The sequence below is a fragment of the Dermacentor andersoni genome, chromosome 8 (genome assembly GCF_023375885.2).
Source record: "Dermacentor andersoni chromosome 8, qqDerAnde1_hic_scaffold, whole genome shotgun sequence".
Lineage (NCBI taxonomy): Eukaryota > Metazoa > Arthropoda > Arachnida > Ixodida > Ixodidae > Dermacentor > Dermacentor andersoni.
Genome location: NC_092821.1, coordinates 80,970,508 through 80,988,297, shown reverse-complemented (window position 1 = coordinate 80,988,297; position 17,790 = coordinate 80,970,508). Strand labels below are relative to the sequence as shown.

The 17,790-nt window shown below is 45.5% G+C and overlaps 1 protein-coding gene across 3 annotated transcripts in view; it reads left to right on the top strand.

The window, feature by feature from the left end:
* Positions 1–17,790, top strand: part of snama (something that sticks like glue) — an 81,216-nt gene that overhangs the window by 32,932 nt on the left and 30,494 nt on the right. The window lies entirely within an intron of this gene.

The following is a 17,790-nucleotide window of genomic DNA, read 5'->3' as shown; positions in this document are numbered from 1 at the left end:
CTCCTGAAGTGGTATTCACGTGTTGCAGAAGCCATAATATGTGGTGCAGCTTGCCGTGCGAAGCTACAGTAGTCTTCTCCGGATCAGTGACACTTGCGAAGCGCAGAAGTGCAGAAAACCGTCTCCTTGCCATAATGTTCCGTGGAAGAAGCCCTTAAAGGAAGCCTACTGGTATCCCAGTAAAGGTGGACGCGTGGCACGTTCGCAATGCCCATATAAATTAGCAGTCCAATGAACTTCACTAGTTCTTCGGGAGTCACTTCATTCCATGACCCATCTCTTTCAGCATAGCTTGGAAGCTCCAAAGTATGCATCCAGGCATATTTGTTCGTGTTTTTGCAGATAGTATCACTTCTGCGTTGAATAGCAAGAAAAAATCGCTCGCCTTTGTAAAACTTTCGCGCTGCTCCGAAGTGCTGGGCTGAGATGAGCTCCGGGTGGCCTTGTTGGCGGGAACTGAAGTTTCTTCACAGCCGGTGGCAGCACATCCTGGCCTATCGACATACGAACCCTGCAGATAACAAGAATAGCCCTAAGCTTGTGCACAAAGGTCGGCAGATAAGTGCGCGCAATGCCGGTGAGCAGCTGCGGTGAGCAGCTGCTCATCTTACCGGTGAGCAGCTGCAGATGTCCCAGACTGACTTTAAACGTCAGAGCTTGAAGCAGAGGTACTGTCATCTTCGGACTCGTAGCTCAAATCCTCATCACTACAATCAGTTGTGGGTGTAAAATGCTGTGATATAGTAGTGACGACAAAGAAGGCAGCAAAACTGATTATAGAAACTAGCGTTTATTGGGCGAACTTGTGTCCTCAAAAGCAGGCTACACTCAAAGAACGATAGCGGCGAACACACTCGGCGATCCTCGAAAATCTGATCAGCAGGTCAAGCGCTTCGGCTTTTATACATCTGTCGTAGAATGTTCCAGAGTAATAGTGTTGGTTCAGGAAGCCCATGCCAAGAATGACGTCTCGTGAACACTGTTGGAGGATAACGAAGGTGGCAGGGTAAGTCCGGTCATGAACGGTAATTCTTGCCGTGCAGGTTCCAGTCGGCGTAATGAGGTGTCCTCCAGTGGTTGAAATTTGAGGGCCTTCCCATGCAGTTCTAGCTTCCTTCAACTGGGCGGCAATGTGTCCACTCATTACGGAGTAATCGGCCCCTGTGTCCAATAAGGCGGTAACTGCGTGGCTGTCGAGAAGCATGTCGAGGTCGGTGGTTCTTTGTCTTGCGTTACAGTTGGGTCTTGGCGTCAGATGACGGCTGCGTCACATTGACCTGTGGATGGTATGTGGCGTCGTCAGGTCGACGTAGTCTTGGCTTCCTGGCTTCGTCGGGACAGCAACGGCGGCGGATCTTCGTCAGTTCGACGAACAGCAACCGCGCCTCCATCAGTTGCTGCTTTTAGTTTTCCGGATATGGACTCGCAGACCGGCCCCGGGCTGGGCCAGTGTATGGACGGTGCTGCGGCGTCAGGTAGCGCCGTCAGGTAGGACGGCGAACAGGATGGTCGTCGAGGGCTCCACTGAGTGGCGTCGAGGTAGTCGGCGATATCACGAGGTCGTTCGCCAGTCAGTGGTCACGGCGCGTTGACGGCGAACCCTCGGAATCGCATCTCCCGCTATGGGCATCAGCGGTAGAGGTGCCCAGCTTCTCCGCAGCGATAGCAAAGCGGACGGTAGTCGGGGGCACGGGAAACGTCACTCTTCCTTGGAATGCCGTGTGGGATCACGGGTTGGCGTGCTGGCGGCGGGGGTGGTGGTGGACGACGAAACTGTCGTCACTGGGCCCTGCCGTGGGCGCGGAGGGGGAACGTGATGGCGGGCTACAGCGGCGTATGTCATCGCTTGAGGCTGCGGCGATTCAGGGGCTGCTCGGAATTGTTGGAGGTCCTCACATAAGGCATCAGCAATCGAAGCCACTTAAGGCTGTGATGACAGAAACAGCTTCTGTAGCTCCTCCCACACGACCGCTCGGATAGCCTCGCGCAGGTCGTCGGTGGCCAGTAACAGAACTCCGGCGTAGCTTGTTAAGTTCCTGCGGTGGTTGAATTGCCGGTTCCGCATTTACAGTGTCTTCTCGATACTAGTGGCCTCGCGAAGAAACTCGTTGATGGTCTTCAGTGGACTTCGTACCATTTCGGCGAAAAGGTCCTCCTTTACACCACGCATCAGTAGGCGGACTTGCTTCTCTTCGGACATTTCCAGGTTGGCGTGGCGGAATAGGCGGCTCATCTCTTCTGTAAAGATCACGGTGGTCTCATTAGGCAGCTGCACTCGGGTTTCTAGTAGTGCTTGGGCTCGTTCTCGGCGTATGACACTTGTGAATGTCTGCAGGTAGCCGTTTCAGAACAGGTCGTTAAGGTGGCTTCTCGGTTCTCGAACCACGTTCTGGCAGTGTCTTCCAATGCGAAGAAGACCTGTCGCAGTTTGTCGTCGCTGTTCCAGCTGTTAAATGTAGCGACTCTCTCATACGTCTCAAGCCAGCTTTCCGGGTCCTCGAATGATGGAGGACGCTGGGGCTGCCATTGGGGTGGTCTTGGTCACACTCTTCCTGCTCGTCTCGGACAAAAGTCCGTGCTCCGGTGGCAGTCCTTGCAGCCTGCAGCTACCGCGCTTGTTCTTATTAACGTTGATGTCTTCCGCGTTCGGGCTTAGGTCACGGCTTTGTGGGGGCGTCTGGTACATGACCGCAAAGCACCTCCACCAGATGTCACGTGGTGGTGACGTTGAACACAGTAGCAATACTGTGAAAGACAGAACTAACTTTTATTGGGCGGACTTGTGCCCTCAAAAACAGCTACACTCTATTAACAGTGACAGCTGCGAACACAGTCGTTTGTAAGTAAGGCCGTTTGTAATAGTAAAAGGCTCCATTCATGCATAAAAGATGTCTGAATAGGTGACGAGGCATGGCGAGTCAAATTTTAGCGCATCATGCTAACTAAAGGAGCTGGACAATTACAACATCAAACTACATACAGCCCAAGCACCAGGAAAGGAGCAATGCCCATTGAGCAATGCAATATTGTCACGTGGTAGTGACGGTTAAGAAGGCAGCAAAACTGTGATTAACGAAACGAGCGTTTCATTGGGCGAACCTGTGCCCTCAAAACAGACCACACTCAAAGAATAATGGTAGCTGCGAACACACTCGGCGATCGTCGAAAATCTAATCAACGGGTCAAGCGCGTCGGCTTTTATACATCAATCGTCGAATGTTCCAGACTAACCACTGGGGTCCGCATGCCTTCCACAAAGTTCTACACCATTTGCGTCGCGCATACATGCAATCAGATTACGCAAGGTTCGGCGACAACAGACAGCAGATAGAAGCATCGATAACATTTCAGAAACTTCCTATACATGCAGGCGCGTCCTGCGCTGTGCGATAACATTTGTTAGGTGGCGAAGCGTGTCGCCCGATAAAGACAAACAAGTACACGTGTCAATACTTTCGAGCAGGATGCTTTTCGTGCGGCACACTCGCGTTGGACGTCGCCGCCATGGCAGCGACCGAAGGGATTGGCGTTGTAGCAATATAGTAACACCGGATGCAGCCCTCTAGCGGATTTAACAAGAGAAGCGAAATGCAACCTGGCTGTAAAGGCCAGCTATACATGTTCTACATGCGGCGGACCTTCAGGAATGCGTTCTTTTTTTTGGGGGGGGGGGGGGAATAAAACACCCGGACTCCAAGTTGAAGCTCACTAGTGAATAGCTGGCGTCATTTTCGGGTAATTATCACCACTCAACACAGTCAGATGACAAAGCCGACAATATGATTCGCTATTTGACTTGCTGGCAGTCTTATCACAAAAATTTGATGTTAATGCTGCATTACCACGAGTGGCAGGTTTTTTTCTCAAGTGCGGCTGCCACGCCCCCTTTCACAACACATGCACATTAGGTCTCAAGATGGCGCATCAAAAATCAGAATGCCACCAGAGTGGGAAAATTTAAACAGATTCTGCAAGTGCACTGCCTAGACTAAGGATGATGATTATTGTGATGTGGAATGCATCCATGATGCTTTATTCTTCACCTGGTCTGGGCTCGACTGCACCGCTTTTGGGTATTACTTCTTTGCTCCTGTTCATTTTCTTTTGATTGGCTTATGCCAGTTATTGCAATTGTAGGTGTGGTCTTTTCCCTCCATTTATTTGGTTTACTTCTTACACTTACTGAGGGAACCAGACTTCGAAACGGGGCCGTTAGGCCTAATCCTGATCTCCGATTTGTAGTTAGTCCTCGATGCATCTCACTCTTTCGGCAACTCTATCGATATTCTGGGTCAGTGACTTGCTTCTTTTTTTGCCATACATGTGTAGGCACACAAACTTTCTCATTGACATTGCAGCAAGTTTTACAATTGTTCAGAAAGCCCCTGGAGAGTAATCTGAAACAGGCTTTTGTTTGTGCTTCTTTGCGGCTACCTGGAATGCCACTGAAGATGCACGCTTTTTGTCTGGGCCAACTGCACGGCAATTGTTTTTCTCGGCTGCCCTCTGGCTACCTTTGCATGTTTGCTCTAGATGCGGTTCACGCAGTAAAAGTGCACTGGACTCTCTTGCTCTCCGAGGTTGAAACGCATAGCGGCCTCAACAGCAAACAATGACACATTCTTGTCTTTTTGTGCAAGGCTCCTGATGACTGAATGCAATCAATGCCTCATTGGCATTCTGTCTCTTAGCTCTTTGACATCTCTGCAGGAGCCTTTTATTGGACAAACGGTCATAAGCAGGAAGCGGTGCATTGCTAACAGCCTTTGGCAAGTTTTGCTTTTTGGGGTGGGCTCATTCCTTGCCATGGCTGCATTGTGCTTGCACCACGAATTGGTGCCACGGGGACATAGGCTGTGATTCGATTTGTCGTCAGTGGAGGTTACATGATACATAGCGCATACAGCCGTGTGTATTGCATCCACATTTCCAGAATGAGATTTGAGAACCCAACTGTAGTAGTTTCTCAACTTTGTGGTAAGGTCACCAGTGGGGCGGCCTTGACCACTGATGCACTCCTTGCTCTCCCCTTTGTGCTTCTGCACAAGGTTATGCAGTGCAGTTCCCATGCTTTCTACACCTGGTTTTCACAATCTTCCTTATCAGCATTTATGAAGCCAGACACTTCGGCTTCGTTGACAGCATTGTACAACCGGCTGTCACCATCGCAAAGCATACCGTATACTTGAGGCCATGAAGCGTAAGAGAGCGCTGAAATAAAATTATTGCCGCCTCTTCCATCTGGCCAGCACGTACCATACCACATGCCGTATTTACTCGCATAATGATCGCACTCCTGAATTTTGTCGTCGAAATTCGATTTCTTTTATTTCCCGTGTAATGATCGCACCCCGAACTTGCCACAGCGATATGTTGTGTGCCAAGTCTAGCTAATATTGATGGCGCTTACCATCTGTCGAATGCTATGCGAACAACTCTTCAAGGCAAACCAAGCGGTCTGCACGCACCAAACATACTTAAGTAGATGACTCATTTCATTACTTTCATCACTTTCCAGACTTCCATGACTAAAAAAAGCTGCAACCAAACTTGCCTTTATTATGTGTAGGCTTTATAATGGTCGTGGTCAACAACAAAAAAGGCGCCTTTATATTCTTCTCATCTGCACTCAGAAAAAGCGATATGGTTTGTTCATTCTTTCTGCCCGTTTCTTCTTGCCATGTTTTGTGCCACAAACATTGACATCTGTGCACCAGCTACATCCCTACACCTTGCTAGGCCTTCTTGTGTCATGTGGGTTTTTCTAAAGCATAATCTAATATGAGCAATGAGTGTTTTAGGTGTAAAAGAAAACTAGACATGGTGTCCAGCACAGAAGGGGTTGTTAATGTTGAGCATTGCATATGGGCATTTCACGCGAGTTCTTTATTTGCTTTTTGGACATTGCTTGACACAGATTGGTTTTTGTCTTGAATAAAGGGTCCTATAGCTCATGCTGTATACTGTGACGGCAGGAGGATGTTAACTGACCTCCCAGTATGGGATGCGTGTGTATACAATTTGCTGTTAGTGTGAGGTGAGACAGTGCTGCAAGGCAAACCCTCAGGAAGTTCCTTAGCGTTGGTGAATTTTGTGAATGAATATTTCCAAGGGTGCATCTGCTTACTACTAGTATGCCTGAATTTAGGATGCACGCACTTGGTGAGCTGCACCTTGCTTTAGAGTTCCTATACCATCGAACAGTGATTTTACATGTCTGTGTCACTTAATCGACCAGATTAGGGCTGCTGATTTGAGGCTAGCTTCAGCCTGGGGCAAACCTGTGGCATAATGGCATAAGTGTGGTCACAACACTTAGAGGTGACATTTGCACTTTGTGTGATGCCATTTTGGATAAAGCTTTAACTCGCCTGTTTTATCAAGGAAAGTTCAGAAATATGCGCTTGTGGCGATGCTGGATTGCAGAAGTAAATTTTTCAAGTGAAAGAAATGCTGTGTGCTTTTGCCCTGCGTGAAATGTCCACTGCAAAAAGGATGGCACGATGTGTCGTTTCACCTTCCTGGCATCAGATCGCACCACCGTTCATTTGACTTAACACATCTGCATATATAAGGCACTTCTGCAGGCAGTGCATGCTCCGTATTAGGTATGTGCCGCACAGATGGCCTGTGGGCGAAATTGAGTTCAAATGAACTGGCAGTTGCTTTGTTGTAAGAGCTGTTCATACTGGTCTCTTGCATTCATGCAACATTCCCTGGGCCTCTGCTGTGGTGGCTTTGTGGCTATAGAGTGGTCGTGGATATGATTCAAAGCTGTGGCAGCTGTGTTTGAATAGGGGCAAGCAAAAACGATTGTGTGCTGAAATTATGCGCACGTCATGGAGCCCCTTAATGGTCGACATCAATTCTCCCTCTCTAGCTGCTCTCTCTCAACCTGTGTAGCTTTGGATGTAAAAACAGAAAACAAAAACACATAATTGGCACTGTGGTGTTTCATCTGTGCAGCATGATATCTTTAGCATTCCGTTAGTCTTTCATAGCCCAAAACATAATTACAATTGTACTTCCGTGCATCCAATTTTTGTTATGGGTATGCCTCAGGCTGTCATTGCAGCTTGCCAAACGTCATTGCAGCTCTAGTCTACTTGTCTTGAATTGTTTTTTGTCTGACCATGTTTCTGCGTGTGTGTGCCAGTCACTTGTGATACACTTACTGCCTATGGCAATTGTTTGTACCTTCGCCAACTGAAGGTCAACAAGGTACCTGAGAAATACTCACTTATTTTCCTCACTTCAGGGATGTGCCATTTGTGCCACCTGTGTTGTATATATATATTTTTTTTGTCTTCACTGTACTGTGATATTTTTGTGCACTGACGCATTGGTGCTTTCTTTCAGTTTTTTTACTATGTCTTTCTGATAGTTGCCAAACTTACCTACTGATAAAAATGTCTCGGGGGGTACCTACCTGTTAGTGATGCAGCTACTCACGAGCCAAAGTTGTGCTTGATTTATGTTGCATTGATCATCTATACATCCTCTGGGTATTGAGTTTTGAGTTCTTGATTATCCAAGCATAAAGTAATACCACTGCCGGCAATGTTCAACATTTCGTTCTACCGAAGCAATAGCACATGTTTCATGAAGCTGACAAGCTGTTCGTTGCAACATTTGTGGACTAGATCTGGTTGTGTATGACTGTGCATTGGAAACTCCAGGCAACTTGTAAAAGCGGGGATTGGAAATTAAGTATGTTTTCACTTGCTTACACTCGGATTGCTCTGTTACTGACAGTGACACAATCCTCATAGAGAAATAACGGTTACGGTAAAATAACTAGCCCAGTGTTGCACAGGTGCCCCGAGGCACAAAATAAATTTTTTAAGTTGTTTTTCGTGTGCCGGTGATATATTGCACAATTTTTTTTATTCCTTTTCTATTGTACTGCTACCCTGAATTTCTGGCTGCAATGTTTGCCTCTCTTGGACCATTGCGTTTTGTTTTTGTTTCAATAAAGACCTGTCTTTGATGAATCAGTGGCAGCTTGTCACTTTTTACTCTTAAGGGAATGGCTTGCAGCATTCCATGCTGTTACTCTATAATAAACAGGGTATTTGTCCTGAAAATAGACTTGAGGGTTTGCTATACCATTCTGAACCAATGCTTTGAGCTAAATGGTGGTGGGGGAGCATTTTTTTGCTCCCTTTCATTAGAACATTCAAGTCCTTATTCGGCTACTCAGCAGGCTGTTAATGTGTCGTGCCTGAGGTATAGTGATTGTTAGTGGCAGAACCCTGGTGAAACGAGTTTATAAGTGGTGTAAAGAACACTGTGCAGACTGATAAAATTGTACCACATACGCGCCATCACGTGTGGGCAGTTAGCCAGCCAAGTAGCTTGGGAAAACTCGTGACAAAACCCAGCAAGATGAAGTCATTCTTTACCTTCTAAGTTCTGTGGCACCCGCTGTTGGCGACACTAGGTTTTAGTACCTTAACCCCCCAGTTGTGGCTGTTGATCACTGTCACGTGATAAACATGAAAAAAAAATTAACTGATATGACATTGTTGCACACAACTTCTGAATGACCCCAGTCAAACTTCAGCTGCAGTCTTTTGCTACTTTAGAGGGCCCCTCGCCAGGTTTGAGCATTGCAAACCGATAAGCATGGTGTGTAGGTCACATGGTGGCAGTCGTGTCTGCAGTTTTAGGTGGCAGCACGGCATGAAAGTGAAAATAATTTCAAACAAGCTTGCGGGCCCTTCCTCCTGGGGGAGCCCCATTTCCAGCCAGTGTCAAGGTAACAAACATGAACTCCTCACCGTAAGCCTCACCGCCTTCAACGTGACTGGTTGTTGCACATGATACGAGCGGATCATCTAATGCAAAATGTGCATTGCCGCCACTGGGAGTGCGCTGCACAGCAAAAAGAAAAAGGTGGGGTTGCAACGTAAATGTGGCGTGTGGTCCTTTGGCTCCAGTATGGGAAGAGGCATGGAAGAACAGACGCTTGCGAACATTAGTCAAGGCAGAAGGAGAGCGTGTGTGTCGGCAGTGAAGCTTGTCTACTGGCAGCATGGCAACACAACGTACCGATTTCTTCCGTCTCCTATGATAACGAACTAATTTGAGATCTTCTTGCAGCAAGACATTTCCTAAACATTGCCCTACAGCTTCCATTGTAGAAAAGAAAAAATTACACTGCGGTGCCTCCACATTTTCTAATGTTGCACGCAGTTGCGTGGGACAACTGCTTCTGTCGGTGCATTTTTGCTCTCGGATTCAATGCTGTCACACTCCGGTTGTTCCACTGAGATTTTGCTCATTGCTCATGTCAAGATTACTCTAAATGTTTCCACACACTAGCTGTGCACAGTAAGAGCATGATAGCAGTTACTGTGCTGTTACGGCTGTCGTTACTAACTGCAGCCCTACTTTGGCGAAGTTTTTCAACACCTTGGGGCATGATAAAAAATAAACGCTGGTAACCAAAATTAAGGGCCCTGCACTAGAACGTATCTCATGGTAGCACTTTCACTAGCATCCACTAACACCCAGGGCTCTTTAAAGGACGTGAGTGCGTGCATGTGATTCTTCTTGCAAGTTGTTTACGATTGCCAATCACTTAGTAACTCACACTTGCGGCATTCCATCACTAATGCTTGTGGCTGCACTCAACAGTGTTCACTCATATTTTCATTCATTCACCTAGAGTTGGTGTGTGGACCACTGTGTCAAGCTGTTGTCTGGAAAGGCAGCTTGCTGAACTCGATCATAGATACGCTCAGCACAAGTGCTTTACTATTACTCCCAACACTGACTCTCCGCACAAATTCCTTTACTGAGCTTTGCGTTTTGCATTGCATAGACAAAAACTTGACGCTATGGCAGTCGGTGCAAACCAGAATGGGCTTATGCATTGACATCCTTTTCCTGGGCGTCCGCCGTGATGGCTTGGCGGCTAACGCATTTTGCGTCGGCAGGATGGAATAATCCTTGCGTACGTAAATCTCCTGGTGGACAATTGTGACAGAAACAAGTGCTTCTTTACCTCGAGCATTAATTAACAGTTGCTGCAAAGGCACTAAAAACGGAGTGAAATTTTCGTTCTCTTAGTGGAGTGTGTACACTGCGCGATGGGCCTTGGTAAATGCACTGAGTGGATTTCATCTGAGCAATGCAAGGAAGCATGCAGGAAGATTTGCCAACGTTGCCTATGCCAGGAATTTAATGGGGCACACTTGTGCTGCTTCAACAGCGTTGCAACTTGAGCCTGTTGGTACAGCTTCTTGACATAGGTAAAAAGCAACAAAAACAAAGGGACTAGAAAGATTGGACATGAATGACTACCAATGAAGTGTTAATTACTGAACCACCATTGCATATACTGGAAAGGAAGGGAAGGGGGAACACATCACACTGTCTAAAATACTTTGCTAGTCAAGGCAATTACGAAATGTTGGACTGGCCAGACATTCAATGTGTAGTGTATCAACTGTGCATGTTGCCATGGGTTCTTCAAAAGAAACCAGCCCCTATCATTTGTTCAGGATGGTATGGCAAGACCTAAATGGGTGTGCACGAAATGTGGTAGGGGTAGCCCTGAGTGGAGGCAGAAACGCGAAATGTGCTTCACAGTTTGGAGCCATGCCAGCATGCGCTGGAGCTTATATTTAATTTCTCAAAGTAACGAACCTCCAGGTATCGCGCAAAGCTAACGCTGCTGGGACTGTATGCAGTGTGGCTGATGTTAAAAAAAGCATTGCCGTGGTCATTTTCGGTTGTTCTGTGTCTCCCTCCATACTCTTCGGAGACACTGTTGGCATAAATTGAAATGCGAACCAATAAGGCTTAACTGAGAACGATCTCCTAGGTGTGGTTTCCCGAGGTTTCAGTTTGGCACGGATGTGTAGCCAGTTAACTGGCTATACATGCTGTTAGCCAAGACTGGAGTCTGAGCCTGTTGCCTGTATTTAAGGTGCATCCAAGTGTTGCTCTTCGTCTTCTCTTGGGGGCAGCACTTATCCTTGGCTGCAGTAATCGCCACACATTTTGGCACTCAGTAGCAACGAGTTGTTTGCCAGTGCTCTCACAGGAGGCTGAAAACAGCCGATTGCAAAATTTTGCTTCTTGAATTGCTAGGGAGCGTCGTCATGTTGAGATGGCTGCATTTGCATTGCCCCGCATTTGGCTAAGTTCGGGCACACTTGTGAGTCTGGCCAAAAATCATTTTCACTAGCGAGTCCAAAAGAAAGACGTGCACTGGCTTGAAGTTCGCATTTCAATTTACAACAGTATAGCTAACCACAACAGTTGACAACGGGAAGCTACCAGGATGCTGAAATCGTTACAGCCCGTGTTCCCATCCTTGAGGTGGGAACTGCACACAGCAGTTCGTTGATGGCAAAATACTTGTCGGTCAAGTGCTGCAGCATAACTGTAGCAGCACGAGCGCCCTTGTTTGCTTTCCCCATCTGCCGTAAGCTTTGTGTTAACTTATGTTTAAAAAATACTTAAATCCATGTGGTGATTTTATGCAGGATTATTTATTATACGAAGGCTCTGAGAGCCTCTTGTGTTGTATTTGAAACTGGGCTGTATAACACTTCGGGCAGCACTGGTGAAATCTAACAGCTCAAATCTATTGTTGGGATGACGTGGCATGTTTTCGATGTTGCGTGTGCTGAAGTTTTGTTAATTAAGTTTTAGCAGGGATTTGTCATTTACATTGTGCTCTTCTACACATGTCACATGGGCATAGAAAGTGACATTAACTTGCTGATGCCTTAAATTTTCTATGTCATTTCCATGACCCCACAAGAACAAAGCTGTCATTCACCTTAACATAGTTTGTGACCTAATGCGTTTGCCATAACTCATTCGACTGAGGAATGCGCACTCTCATTGCCTTAATTTATGCATTGCAGTACAATTCAAGCATTTGAAATGGCCTATGAACGGAAAAAAAAAAAGACAAAAAAATGAAAGGGAAAGAAAGAAAAGAAAATCATTTACTGACGCTTTTGTCAGGAGCTGTAGTCGACAAACTTCCACAGGTCTGTGTTGCAACGGCTTTGACCTTGCAAATGGGATTTTGATTTTGGGCTTCGAATTTGGCATGCGATGGCCAAAGTTGCCAAAGTTGGCTGCAGTGTTTGTAAAGACAGCAGCAAGCTTCAGCTAACAGTATCATTGTATGCCACAATATAACAGTATCATTTCTCTATTTATGAAGCTGAAGTAAACTTGTAAACACATATCTATTTTTTAATTACGACCCTAAAATTGCTCACTTCAAAAGGCACTGTTATTGACATAACAGATGTCATTAAATTTGGACTTTGCCGGAAGAAAGTCATTTACTGTGGCCATGTGGCATGGGTATTAGCTGGCTGCTTTTGATATATAAGAATCTGTAGTCTATTCAGTTGAACCATCATTATCTAAAAAGCAATGATATTGTCAACTGTGGCCCATGTAGCAATGGAAACCTTATCAATAATTTGTTATACAGCCTGCAATTTTTGATACTATTTGCATTTGTTCTTGTCCTTCCTTCTTTTTTGCTTTTGAACATTGTTATAAAGTGGGGTTGCATGTTCTTAGATGTGGAAAGATATTTTTCTGGTTCCTAACACTGTATCCTCAGTCTTCTAGGACATGTCAGTCAGTGTCTTGTAAGCATATTCTGCAAGTTTGTATTGTCTGTGTTTCAGCTGACCTGCTAGTGATGCTGCTTATTGATGAATTCCTTTGCCAAGGCGCTCACAAGAATGTTTGATCTAGAAATAATTTTGTATGCAGTTTTGTGACCTTCCATTGGTTCTGTTGTCATCGCGAGCTTTGCTTCCTTGCTTTGTTGGGGGGGACAAAAATAAAGCCTAAGGTACCAAGGGGGAATACTTGTATACCTTTTGAGGGGGATCATCAACATTCAGTATTGATGTGTTGTTCTGTAAGCTTCTCTGTAGGTTTTTGCGAGTGTCAAACAGACCGTCGCTTGTAATCTCCCCGCTGTCATTGCCACAGTGCGACCCCTGCCGTGTGCACGGCTGTCGGCATACCATGTGCAACCATTGCCGAAGTTTTCCACTCTGAAGATAACCAACGTGCCATGCAAAATACCATCCCATAGCCCCACCATTGAAACATACCTTCCCACCACCACCGTGTGCATCTATAGAGACTGCTCTCGAATTCAACAGTGACCGGTTGAGGAACACCATGGTGCTAGTGCGGAAAGCGTGTGCGCGTGTGCATTTGTGTTGTGCGGACTCCCTGGACTGCACGGGACTGCCGATGTGTTTTAGCATATCTTTCGTGTGCGGCGCGTGACCACATTGTTTTGGAATGAGAGTCGTGAATTCGGTTCAAAAGACAAGTTTTTTCTGTTTTGTTTTTTTCCACCGTTTCGCTTATTGTGCTGTGTATGTACAGCTGCTGTGAACCTGATCGTTGAGCTGGTATAACAGAGCAGTCTCAATCATTGGTTCACTAATGATTGCCACTGATGACTCTCGCTGATGCTTAAATGAATGTCATTTGAGATGGTTTTCACAAATCGGCTTCACATGGAGGGGCCTATAAAATGAAGTTTATTTAGTTAAGTCTTGTATGGGGACTCCGATCTAGGTATTTTCTTGAAACCTCTGAACAGTTGTTCAAATTTTTGTACAGCTCCGTTATAACCTCATACTTGATGCCTGGAACTTAGATGAGTTTTCCACTATGATATCCAACCTAATTGGCCATAGGCACATACAATGGGTCTGGTTAGAATATTTGGTATAGTTGAGCAAGCGTGGGCTGTGAATCTCAGCATTATTTCTTCAGTTCAAATGAAAAGTTCAAGAATGACGTCGTCGATCTGTATTTTGTAATGAATGAGGTTGCTCTGTAAAAAGGGCAAAACCACAGTCTGGGTTCAGCTTGCAGTCAAGTGGTGCTTTTGACCGAGAAGTCAAAAGATCTTATGGGCTAGTGCAACTTGTATGACAAAAAAAGGCTTAACCTGGCTATCGTTACCAGCGCATTTGATTGCACCAGCTGAACCAGGGTGGTGTTGCGAGGTTCCTTCCTTTCGGCTGCTTCCATCCATGTACCGTTGTACCATCTGTCGCGGTACTGAGCTCAGTTTTGATTGACCTTTCGTACTCTGCAACCTGCAGTGGCATGTCGAGATGCGTGAACAATGTCATTTGTCAACGCGGTTAGCGCAGATTGTGTTTGTATTGCTGGAATGCTCTGATGGTGTATTGCTCACTGATTCACTTGAAGTGGATTCCATTACTTGCCTCCCAGAGGGGAGCTGTACATTTCCGAAACGCTGGTGCCCAAATAAACACCCTTGTGTGACTTGAGTTCTGCATGCAAAGCCAGTCAAAGTGTGCTTTCCTGCGACTTCACTACACAGGTGCATCACTATATCCTCTATATTTTTTTCCCTCCCCATTCACTCTTTCATCCCATTGTTCTTAAGCCAGCAATTTTCACCTTTTTTTTAAAAAAAAACAAGACTGGGCAGTTCTTTTTGTTTGACTTTTTGTTTTATACATGATGGCAATACTGGTTTCCAAGATCCCCTCTTGTAGTAGGCACTTGTTGCACTTTGCATTTTCCCTTAACCCATCAATCTTTATGAAAACATCAGCATAGGCGGCTCCTAAAGGTAAACTGCAATGAAATTTCGGATTGCGTGAAAAGCATAGTTTCAGATAGTGTAGATGTTGAGCATGCATCTGGGTAAAAACTTGCTTTTCCTTACAATCTTCATGAAAGCAGGGGCTTTTGTACTGAAACAAAAAGGGAAGAAAAAAATTTGTTTGTAGGAAAGGGTGCAAAACCTTAAATGTTGAGAACTAGCCCAAACACTTGGGCAATTCCTACAAGCTGATGCAGCGCCAACAATGCGCTGTAGGTTTCGGAAGCCATTTTGGATCAGCATCATATCCCCTAGCCACCAACCGTACATGTCACTTGTAAAAAAAAAGTCTATTGCCTACCCTGGAGATTGTTTTGACTGTATATGCTACTTGTAACCAATTTAGCCAAACTGAGACTTTGTTGCAGAAAAATGCCTCAAAGGCAGCCGCTTGAACAATATGTACTGCTTTGCGCATCCTTTATCTGTAGCTGATAAACTGGCTGTGTAATTTCTGCAAATACATTGCACTGAAGTACGCTGCAGCTGGCATGCCACGGCCATAATAATGTTGGTACATATAGTCAAAGTTGCGTGCAACAGATGAATCCGGCTGTAAAGTGCAGAATGGAGGTTTTTTGGACATTTTGAGAAAGGCTGCTGGTAAAACACAGTATGAAAGAGGTGACAAAAGTTGCGTGCAACAGATGAATCTGGCTGTAAGTGCAGAATGGAGGTTCTTTGGACATTTTGAGAAAGGCTGCTGGTAACACAGTGTGAAAGAGGTGACACAAGTGCTTATAGGCAGGCAACAGCTTATATAGGTGGTAGTCGTAAATATTGAATCTTTGGTGTACCAAAGCCCAAGGCCTGCCAATTTGTGCCTTTGAGCCAGGGAAGTAGGACCAGAAATGGGATGACTGCATACAAGAGTGGCAGTAGCGCAGGCGTTGCCCTTGTTCTCAAAAATCTGGTTGCCCTATTTTCCGCATAGCTTTCCAGTGTCTGCTTTTCACATATTCAGCTTTACACACCTTAAGAGGTGGTGGTGGTTGGACTTTCCATTTGCCCAGTCTTGTTTTGTGCCTCGACTTCAGGCAGCTTGCAGAGATAAATCTATCATGTTTACGTCTGATTGCATTTTTTTATTTACAACACAAGGCTGAAGGTGCACATGTTCGAAAAATAGTTGGGTATAAGTAGGTGCTAGCAAGTTGTTTTTTTGGTGCTCATTGGTGCCAAGGACATTTGCAAGACATTCATATTCTTCTTTTTTGCCAATTCGTATTTTACCTTTAAAAAGAAGTTTATTTTTTACACGCTTGCTGCATTTGGTTTACTTCAAAACCATGTGTAGCTTTTTGTGTGCAGTGTTGTAAGCCTGGAGTGAGCTTCCCATTGTAGTTAAGCAGGAACTTGGAAGTCGGTGCTTGGAGTCCTGCCTTGGTAAGGCTTGGCGCAAGTGCATGAGCATTCGCTTCGGCAGGTGTCTGTGCAGGGGCATGTTTGCCACTGGCTTAGAGAACGGCTTTGGGAGCTGGCTCGCAGCGCCTGACAGCAGACATAACTTCTGCAGCTGATGAAAGGTCTGGTTATGTCTGCTACCGGCAGATGCTTGTATGCCAGTTGAACAGTATGTTGACCCGGTTGGTGCACCGCACCAAAAGATGGGTGGCGAGATGACAGAGACCAGGAAAAAACCAAAATGAACTTAACATTAACATGCTACTGACTTTCTACGGTAAAGAAAAAAAAAGACATTCCGGCATAACCCATCTCGCGATGAATGTCGATGTTAACGCGATTGGCATTGACGCAGTGTAGCTTTCGCGCTTGCCATTAGACACACTGCGCTATTTGGTGGTGCCACCACAAGATTTGCACGTGGCCTGTGTGTGAATATACATTCAGACAAGATTGTCTAAATGTAAATATGACACGAGTTTGATTCTGCCTGGAAAAATTTTAAAGGATCTGCATTGTCATCGAAGAGCAGCACATACCCAGTGGTACATACCTTTGGCCCAAAAGTTGGCATCTAAGAAGTTCATTGACGAGTGGGCGTACCCAGGGTCGCATGCGCAATGATCCAAGTTGGTCCGACGATTGGCTTTGAACTTTGTCTTTTCAGTACAGCATCTCACAGCACTACATAATAGACCATGGACAATTGTCAGTGACCTAAGTTGGCGGGAAAACAATTGGACACAAAAATAGATAGGCCACGAAAAGTTCGTGAAGTATCCGAAGAATGGTAATTGCATCAAATTATTGCAGCAAAAGCTTTGTGCACATATTCTGTAAACAGTGAACGTGTAACAAACCACAAGAACACGCAAGCAGCTAAAGAAATATTTTTGGCAGTGGCGCAACGGAAAATGTTCAAAGCCCCATAACTGAAAACTTGAATTTACTGATGTTGAATTGGTTGGGTCCCTGGTACAACCAGCACTTGTTCCTTGTGAAAACCGCATTGCATCTGCTCTGTGTGCCTCCATGCTAGAAAACAGTTTCAAAAGGACACAAATATAAAGTTTGCCTTTGCTGTGACATACCAAAATGAGCAAATGTAATTAATTGGCTTAACATCAATACAAATTATCTCAAGTGACAGTAGTCTACTTGCCTCTGCATTCTTGGGTTGACACCAGCTTTAGCTTTTTTTAAGTCAGTTACGGAGTTACTGCCTGTCCTGTCTTGTGTTTGTCTTGGTGGTGCTACCCATCTTTGGAACTGTGTGGCAGCCTTTGATGCCATGTAAAGCCCAGCAGCCTATATTCTGCATTGCTGGCATCTGTGGAAACCACATGTTCATGCACTTAAGTCAAGCCTTGCTGCTGCAGTATGCTGTGCTCTTCTCAAGATTTGTCTCCCTGGTTGGTGATGGACAAAGTTTATTATAAGGTCATTAAAACTCGGCACATTATTGCAAGTCTACAGAAGGCTGAATAGGTCCCTAATTTGACCTAGTAAGGGTTCCACCGAGAGTTCATAGCTCTTATTGCCAAAACTAGTTGAGAGCAAACTATAAAGATTGATAGTGTGATTCTTGGATTGTTTATGTTCATGGTGGGCACTGCAGGTTGTTTGTCTTGATGAGGCCCCCGGATATGTCTCTTCTGCAATAAATTAAGACGAATCGCCATCATCCATTCGTAGGCAACCTAACTACAAGTGACGCCTCTGCA